This window comes from Nicotiana tabacum, chromosome 17 (assembly GCF_000715075.1).
Source record: "Nicotiana tabacum cultivar K326 chromosome 17, ASM71507v2, whole genome shotgun sequence".
In the NCBI taxonomy this organism is placed as follows: domain Eukaryota; kingdom Viridiplantae; phylum Streptophyta; class Magnoliopsida; order Solanales; family Solanaceae; genus Nicotiana; species Nicotiana tabacum.
Window position 1 is genome coordinate 65,977,955 of NC_134096.1, and position 9,352 is coordinate 65,987,306.

General features: G+C 35.6%; 1 long non-coding RNA gene across 9 annotated transcripts; it reads right to left on the bottom strand.

The window, feature by feature from the left end:
* Positions 1 to 4,017: 4,017 nt before the first annotated feature.
* LOC107767922 (uncharacterized) lies at positions 4,018 to 8,310 on the bottom strand. Of its 9 annotated transcripts, none has more exons than XR_001644034.2 (5): positions 8,134 to 8,310; positions 7,647 to 7,821; positions 6,417 to 6,640; positions 5,737 to 5,849; positions 4,018 to 4,261 (listed from the first exon to the last, which is right to left on the bottom strand). It is a non-coding gene; the product is annotated as an uncharacterized LOC107767922 (long non-coding RNA). The 9 variants fall into 9 exon arrangements; XR_001644029.2 differs by lacking the exon at positions 4,018 to 4,261 and adding an exon at positions 4,559 to 5,229; XR_001644030.2 differs by lacking the exon at positions 4,018 to 4,261 and adding an exon at positions 4,559 to 4,863 and having other exon boundaries at positions 8,134 to 8,309.
* Positions 8,311 to 9,352: the final 1,042 nt, after the last annotated feature.

Sequence of the window (9,352 nt, forward strand, 5' to 3'; positions counted from 1 at the left end):
ACCTAGTAGGCGTGAATTTCTACATATCTTAATCATAAAATTAATTCATCCAACTACTACCATTTACCAATAATTTATCCCACCATCATTCTTAAATAATTCATAACTTCCAACATCATATACATGAATCCACACCCAACCAACAAAATTTCATCAAATAATTACCTTTCAATCTCTACAATGGTTATGTATTTAAATTGGGAACATATGGCTTCCAATCACCATACAATAAGTTCTAATACTTAATTCATACTCATATTCCCATAATATATTCATACATATAAGTCTAAGGGTATAGGATTACCTTTTGAAAGGAATCTTGCAAAACCCTCCTTTGAGTTCTTGAAGAAATGTCTTGAAGATTTAAGTATTTTATTTGTAGATTTCATCAATACTGGTGTAAAATAATGGAATTTCACACCAAGATAATGGGGATTACATACCTTGAAGAAAAGGAGAGTTGGTGGTCTTGAGAGAGTGGAGAAGAGCTCCAAAATTCGTCCAAATGAAATGGGAAAAATGAGCCTCGAATTGGCTTTAAAAGAGCTGGAGCTGATCCCGCGCCCGGTCTGGCGAAGTGACCCTCACTTCGCTGTCCGCCAGAATAACTAGGCGATCAAACTTTGGTAATTTGATCATAACTTTTAGTAGGAATGTCCAAATGACAAACGACTTGATGCGTTAGAAACTAGATTCAAAGGACTACACTATAGGTACAAAATTCATGAAAAGTATCTTCACATTATGAGAGTTATACCCGTCCAAATGTAGATGTTGTGCAAATTAAGACACCCTTTCCACTTAATATTTCCAACTTTCGCCAATTAGTATTGAAACCTTCTAGACCTATCCAAATGCAAATCCGGTAAATGCTCAAGTCCAAAATCACCATCCGGTCCTAACATAACCATAAACATTCAGACCCGAGGTCGAATACTAAAAAGTAAAATTTGGTCAACTCTTTCAACTTAAGGCTTCCAACATAGAATTTATTCTTCCGAAATACCTGAAAACAAAACCGATGATTCATACACGTCATAATACATCATATGAAACTATTCAAGATTCAAATAGTTGGAAGGAGCGTAAACTAACCTATTATGATTCTGAACAAACACACTATATGAGTCTGAATGCACAGTATCAAGCCATAACCATAACCCCGGATATAATCACGTAACATACTACACAACTCACAAACTCGCAACACCATTTCCGATCACAGTAACTACTCTAAACTAACCCAGTACTAGTATTAGACGCCATATCTAGCCAAACCTCGTTCCAAAACCTTCGTACACTGCTGATATTAAAAGAAACACTCAGAATCTCATAACCACTTATTAGATCAACAAGTCATGGAGCTTTCTTGCCCAAACCCGAACCATAATCACTTTTTAAGCCGTCTTTCGATGTCATCCTCCCAAATATATCATAATCAAATCCAATAGTACATATTTTAGGCCCAATGACTTCATATTATTAAATACAATTATCCTACAGACATGCCACACCAATATAACTTAAACCACAACTGCGCAATCCGTGTACCCAAAAATAGAAAATATCTCAAAGAAGAGAACTGTATTGGGAGTTCAACAAGCACCACAACAACTGCAATGCTATAAGCTCATTATATATAGTAGAACCAAGACACACAAATTTAATAACAGTAACCAGCTCTTCTAGAGCTCACATTAACATCACTCGCACGGACAACTCACGTGCTATAGTATATCAATATCTGGACCCACACGGACAACTCACGTACCGATAATATCAATATCTGGACCCGTACGGACAACTCACGTGCCAATAATATAAATATCTGGACCCGCACGGACAACTCATTTACCAATAACATAATCCACCTGGCATGGTCACAGGCCTCCAGTCCAAGCATATCATACAGGAACAATCAAATAAGTATACATGTATATGATAAATGAAATAAGATTCACATGCTCCTGGACTGATATAAATAACACGCCATAGGGTAGGCATGTGCAAAGTGTACTATCACAACTCAAATCGGTAAGTTAACGCAGAATTAGTAACTACCCGATTTATTCAGGGAATCAGCCTATTTGTAACCTCAAGTATAGCCCAGATAGTTCTCAACAAAGGTACGAATACGAAAAATATTATAACTTTACGCTTAACAGTCAACTCTAGGCATATCATAGACTAAGCATTCTTCCGAGTATGAATACTTGATTTGATGCCCGCACATGGGCTCAAACCTCACATATATGCACACTCATAGCGCATAGCTATCACAAATAATTAGCGCAACTAGTGCCTCCACTGAGTTTAAATAAAGCACTCACCTCAAACATGCTGCAACCCTGAAACAATATGCTTCGGAGAACTCCTAGTCTCCAAATTCATAGAACACATGAACCACCGTGATTGATCCCAACTCCAGCACTCGAATGACTAACACATCTTTCATACACGATCATCCCACAAGGAATACTTCCATAATTCTTCTGTGCCACATAGCAATAATTTGAATATCAGCAGTCTATCAACCAGGTAAGTACCGCAATACCAATGAACATCTGTAAGCCAAAACACAATGCACCTTTTGAAATGTGCACCCTTCTCAGGGATTACCGAGCAGTTATAACATTCATCTAAATATCTGAAACTGACCATTCTATCCAAAATTCGTGATCTTCCTTTCAAGAATGAACTGCCACCTTGTACATATAAATCTAAATCCCGCACAATATACCACATCTATCATATGAAAAGTACGAGAATCTCATTATAAACTCTGAGTCACCAGCAAATTACATACCCTATTAGTTAGAAATCTTTCTCTTGCTTCTTTCCAGGAAGAAATCATAATACACAGCATGTTCCCCATACCGATAAAAAAAATCATGCTCAAACCATGGTAGAAACCATCAAGAATACTTTGAAATCCATTTGCACATAACCAAGCTATCAAAAGTGAATTCCTCTAACTCGACCAAACAACACAGGTTGCCAAATCCAAGAGTATTGCCACAAAATACACGTAAAGCCCCACCTCATCATAATAACCAAAAGAATCGATCATATCATTACCATACTGATCCAGCATGTTACCTATTTGTCCTATTTTCTCCGAGTTTCTTCTGAATTACCCACAAGTTGACATTACTCCTTGTCAGAACACTACTATCCTTACCTAAAGCTCACTACAAGACATAACATAAAACCACACCGCCCTAAGGCCCATAAGCTACTGTATTCTTCTTAAGCACCCCCATAAGTACCGCAACTGAAACGTCCACTCTGAAAATACCTTATGTGAATTTAAAATTGTTCTTTTACCTTTCTTATACTTGAATATAGAATCCATAGTTATATAGAATTACCGCAAGTCACGACACCATCAAATGTAAATCTCAGATTCTATCCATACACAAATCCGGAAAAAATTCTTGATTGCTATATATAAATCTCGAACCCATTGGAATCTTCTAGAGAGTAATCCACTCTGCTCAAATCTAAATTGCACCGCCTAAACAGGCTGAAATACACGTGCTCTCTTAGATTCACAACACTCAAAGAGACTACAAGAAAAATGGCTTTTAGTGAAAGGGAATCCAGTCGTTAAAAGTTCAAATCCAGTCGCTATAAGTCAATAACGATCGAACAAAATTTGGTCATCGCCGGTCGTTAAAGGCTCCGTCGTTAAAAATTAGCGACCGGATTAGAATCCGGTCGTTAAATTCCGTTAACGACCAAAAAACTTCTCGTCGTTATTCCTATTTAGCGACCGGTGTTCCCTTCGCAAATTGTAAAATTTTCCTTCGCTAATGCACATGTAACCATTTGATAGTCATGTTGTTAAAGAGTTTTAAAGACCACATTTCCCTTCGCTGATGTGAAATTTTAATAAATATAATTACACCAATTTATATTTTTTCCTGTAGTTATCCAATAATAATCATTACCATTGCTTTCTCACACACATATATACAACAACCACACATCTAAAAATATACCAAATAATCAAAATTCATACTCTATAAAATTTTATTATCATTACAAAGAACGGAAGGATCATACTGTCTATAAATATACCCATCCAAATTGCATGACACTATTTTTATCAACTCCTAAAAGTAGACAATTGAACTATAGCACGATGTACAAATGATAACATCTTTAAACCACTGCTAACAAAACAAAAATCCTATAATGCTTCAATTTGCCCTGCACATTCTTCAAGGATAGGTTCTTCAAACTTCAAGTTCTTGATCTTGATCCGTTAAAAGAAGAAGTCATTGTCACATTAGTGAAAACACTCCTACTAGCTACTTTATTTAGAAAACAAATGAATAATTTAATCACCAAATCAACTAAACAATTGGAGTAAATATTGTTTGATTAAACTGATGCAGCCAATGATTAGTTTTAAGAAGTTTATCTTTTATGTTCGAGTACTAGATAGAGATGCCCGTGCAATTGCATAGGCCGAACATGCTAAATATTTACCACTGTTTTCTTTCATGCTAATATTGTGTAATGCTGGGGCTAGTAGAAATAATGCTCCCTATTGAAATCGAAATAAGTAACCACAAGGAAAAGAGCATTATGTACAAGATGGACACAGCATGGCACTTTTTAGTAAAATATTATGTGCAAATGAGGACAAAAGTACACTTAGATCTCGAGTACTAAAGTTCAACCATAACCAAATTCATTGACTGGGCTTTGGTAGTAATCAGCTAATCTCACGGCAGTATGCGAATGACGAACACATCTGAAAATGCATGGAAGAAGAGTGAGGACTTTCAGTCTTATTGTCTCATCCAGTACTGGTGAAATCGAACGGATTAACTGCTCAAAACCACCTCCACTCTAAGGAAAAAAGAGTAAGAAAACAAAAACAATGCTTAAGCCAAGGAGTCAAGCATCCGACTAAATTAAAACACTGATTTACCTTTCTGCAATAGTGGGCATTGTCACAGCTTCTAACTATCATATATATTCTAGCTGTCACATAAATTTTGGATGAACGTGTTTGTAGCATTATTTACAAAACTTGTCGTTCTTGCTTCATACAGAAAAATAACACCTTTTTCGACTGGATATTTAAGAGTATGTCAATCCATTTTTGCAATTGGAGAGGCACTTAGCAGCCAAATATGAGCACCATGCTTCACCTTCTAGAAAAACAGCCCTAGCAGTATCAGGTTAAGCAATAACACTTTAAACCCGAAACTCCTGGCAGATGGCCAGTGGCCCAAAGAAACGAAAGAATCGGTTACGTCGTTTTTCATATGATTTCCTCTTATAGATAGACTAAAAAATCGAACAAAGTTCTTTTTGTAACCGGTGCACCTTAACAATAGACTTGTTACACCTCTACTACTATGATCTATATGAGCAACTTGCACTCGATCCATTCCAAAAGTAAAACATGACTCAATTTTCGCAAAAGAAGAACTTCCTTGCTTATTCAAACATCCCTCAATTTAAGCCTCCAAAAAGAAAATTGATAAATTTAGAAGCTATGTGAAAGATAACACCAAACATATATTGGATATGATTAGATAAATTAACTTCGATGATTCTTTAAATAGCAAGCAGGATAAACCAAATGAGGAAGCCATGTACCATCAAGGATCAACACTCTATTCCTAATAGAATTCCATTTTCTTCTTCACTTTCAACATTTGTGCTTTAATGTAACAAACTTTTCAAGTAATGGGCAGCGAAAAAGAAACTCACTTGTGAATAAAAGAAGGTTCCTAAGATTACAATGGCAGCTCCAAGTGCATTGATGAGTCGAACATGTATTTGGAAGATTATGATAGAGGCAACACCGACAGATATTCGCTTCACTGCATTTCTATGCTAAATGTCAGGTACGAAATCTCATCCAATGACATATTAAACAATTGTTTATAAAGGTGATAGAATATGTCTTGCGCTGCTACTAAATAGCAAAGCCAAAGACAAAATTGTTATTGGGATACTCATAAAAATGATTCATCAAAGAACTTTTAACATAAACATACGAGTAACAAAATATGTCAGCAATGACATTACAAGAGCTATCACATAGTTTATTAAATGATTCAGAAGTATGCAAGAGAGAACTAGGACTAAGGCATCACCATTAATATAGACACAAACATAGCATCCATAATCACCTTATACCTAACCGGTGCCTATGGGAGCCTAGAGAAAACGGGATTAATCTAAAGCACCTTCAGTTTTTATCAACATTCTAAAATAGTCAAACAAAACAACCATGATTCAAGTAATATGGAGGACGATGTAAACTACCTCAAACTGATGCAACCAGGACAAATATTTAATAATTGATATCTAAATACTATTACAACTATGCATTAGCGAATACTGCGAGCATTGCATGATAAGAAATGGAAGTTGTCGATCCTAACCAAACAAAAGTGGGTCCTATGTGAGAGAGCGTGTTTTGCCATCCTACTGCCCACCTCTAGAGACCCTCCATTGCAACAGCAAAAGGTGTAAACATTAACAGAGATATAATGGACAACCCTGCATAATACTTTATCCCACTAATAGACTTCCTTTTTATTCCTTCGTTTGACAATATATTTCGGAACTTCAAATGCAGGATTTGATATCGCAGCTCCCATAAAACCTATAGTAACAATCAACATGATTTCAAAATCTAACAACAAATAAATCCAAAGTACCAACATGAATAATCAAATATCACTCAAATAATAGCTTGATTAAAGGTAATGTAATTATATAATTGCTCCCACCAACAATGTTGAAATTGAGCTAAGTAGCAGCTGAAAATGCACAACAACATGATTGGCACAAGTGACAAATAAATACTAAAAGCCGGTTAACTACTCTTGATGATATAAATGAAAAAATTGCAAGTTTAGACATACTAACAATTACATGACCAGTTGTATGAGCAACTGAATCCTATATCACCCAGAAAAAAATAAATAGATAAAACTAATACTACTAACTATTATTGGAAAATAATGAAAATTGAGCCACATGCTCTCTTTATGTCTAAAAGAAAGTGAAAACACTAACTAGATCACACTTACTTCTTCCCTTTGAAAGAGAAATAAAATAATTCGATTCAATTTCGCGGGAAGTTCATTCATCCAGAAAATCGTCGTAAAACTCAAAAAGTCAAGACATAAATGTTTAAAAGATACAGAAACAAATGCGCACCGAGATAGAGAAGTAAAAACTAAAAATTTACCACAATCAGTCGAGATTCAAAAGTCGTATGGAACTCTTAGAATATCAACATATATAACTCAAAATAAATAATCCAAGATTTGCTACATCTAGTTATCTATAACCAAGAAATAAAAAAATACCCTTTCCATCAAGAATTTTAATATCTTTTACCTCCTACAGATCACAAAACAAAACCCACAAGCATCTCACAACTTTCTTGGATTTTTCACATAACAGAAAGACATACAAATCTAAAAGAAAGAGAAAACTATTTTTGTAAGAGAGAGCAGAGCTTGGTTTACTTGAAACAGATCACAAAACAAAAACCCACAAGCATCTCACAACTTTCTTGTATTTTTCACATAACAGAAAGACATACAAATCTAAAAGAAAGAGAAAACTGTTTTTGTAAGAGAGAGCAGAGCTTGGTTTACTTGAAACTGAAAGGAGATTGGATGTGCGGAGATGACAGCTGGCGGTTTCCTCTCTACCTTCCTACAGAGACAAAGCGAAGTAGAAAAGTGACAGACTGGTAAGCTCCGCTCTCTGCTATCATCGACATTGAAAAGAACGATTATAACATCTACTTGTATTCCTTCGGTTTTCGCTCTGCAAATATGAAAATCAAGGACTAAAATTTTGTTTTTGTTGTCATTTTTCTTAGGTTGCCTCGAAAGAAATGAAATGTAATTGAAGGTTCCATATCTTAAATAAAAAAATATATTTCTTCTATCATGAATCCTAAATTGAACAAAAGACAATTTATAACAAAGAAAATTTTAAGAATCAACTAAGTTGAAATCAAAATAAAATTGAACTTCAATTAAGCACATTACACACTGAGAGAGAGAGAGAGAGAGAGAGAGAGAGAGAGAGAGAGAGAGAGAGAGAGAGAGAGAGAGAGAGAGAGAGAGAGCGCACCAATTAGAGAGGGAGGACAGCAAGGTGGTGGTAGCGGAGAGTATGTGCCATCCTCATTTTGCAATTTTGGGCTTAGGGTTCTTTGAATAGCGTGAAAGAAAAGAACTGAAATTTAGTGGAGAGTGTTGGCGCTCTTTTATTTTGGATGTCCGCCAAATTCCTAATACCCATTAACGATTCCTAATACCCATTAACGACCGGATATCTTAATATTAATGAGCCGGATATTATCCTTTTTGTTATCAAAATATTATATTATGGATGTCCATTTATTACTCCACTATAGATTTCTGTTGAAATTTATCTACAAACAGCTGATGCAGGCATGTTACAAGCAACTCAATGAAATGATTTGCAGTAGCTTCTTATTAAACAGGTAGGTTACAAGAAGCTCATGTAGACAACTTACAAGCAGCTAAAGAAAATCCTTGCAGCTACTTCCTGAAAAGCCTCACAGCTGCTTCCTTTCTTCTATAAATAAAGGAATTTTAAGTTCAATATGTACATGAGTTTGAAGTTGAATAATATATCAGTTTTTCTCTATACTTATCTTTACTTTACGATCTTTATTTTATAACACGTTATCAGCACGGGTCTCTAATTTCATTATCGCTACCTTTATAATCCCAAAAGAGGGTCAAATCATTCAAGCCCAATTTCTTCATAATTACCGGATTACTTAATAGGAGCAAAGGCAGAAGGAGGAAAGGGTGAAAGAAAGGATGGGAATATTTGACTTAGAGAAGCAGTTCGCTTTTTATGGAGCATACCACAACAACCCAGTGAATATCTTGATTCACATGGTGTTTGTTTGGCCAATGTTTTTCACCGGTCTTATTTTTTTCGATTTTATGCCGCCACTTTTCAATTTGCCTCTGATTCAGCTATATGAACACAGCTCCTTAGTCCTTAATTTCGGGTTCTTGTTTGCCTTGATTTATGCACTGTTCTACGTGGCTTTGGACAAGAAAGCAGGCTCTTTGGCTGCTTTGCTCCGTTTATTTGTTGGGTTTCTAGCAGTATGGTTGCTCGTCAATTGGGCTTCTCTCTCGCCTGGAAGACTACCCTTGTGCGTGGTCAAACCGGTTCATTCAGAGTATTTTGAGAAAAATTATATTCTTGGAGTGATGAACAATATGTTGATTTTGTTAATTTTCAACTCTATGAAGAGATTAAATCCTTCTGATGTCATTTCTCAAAGATAAGGCTTATTAATTTA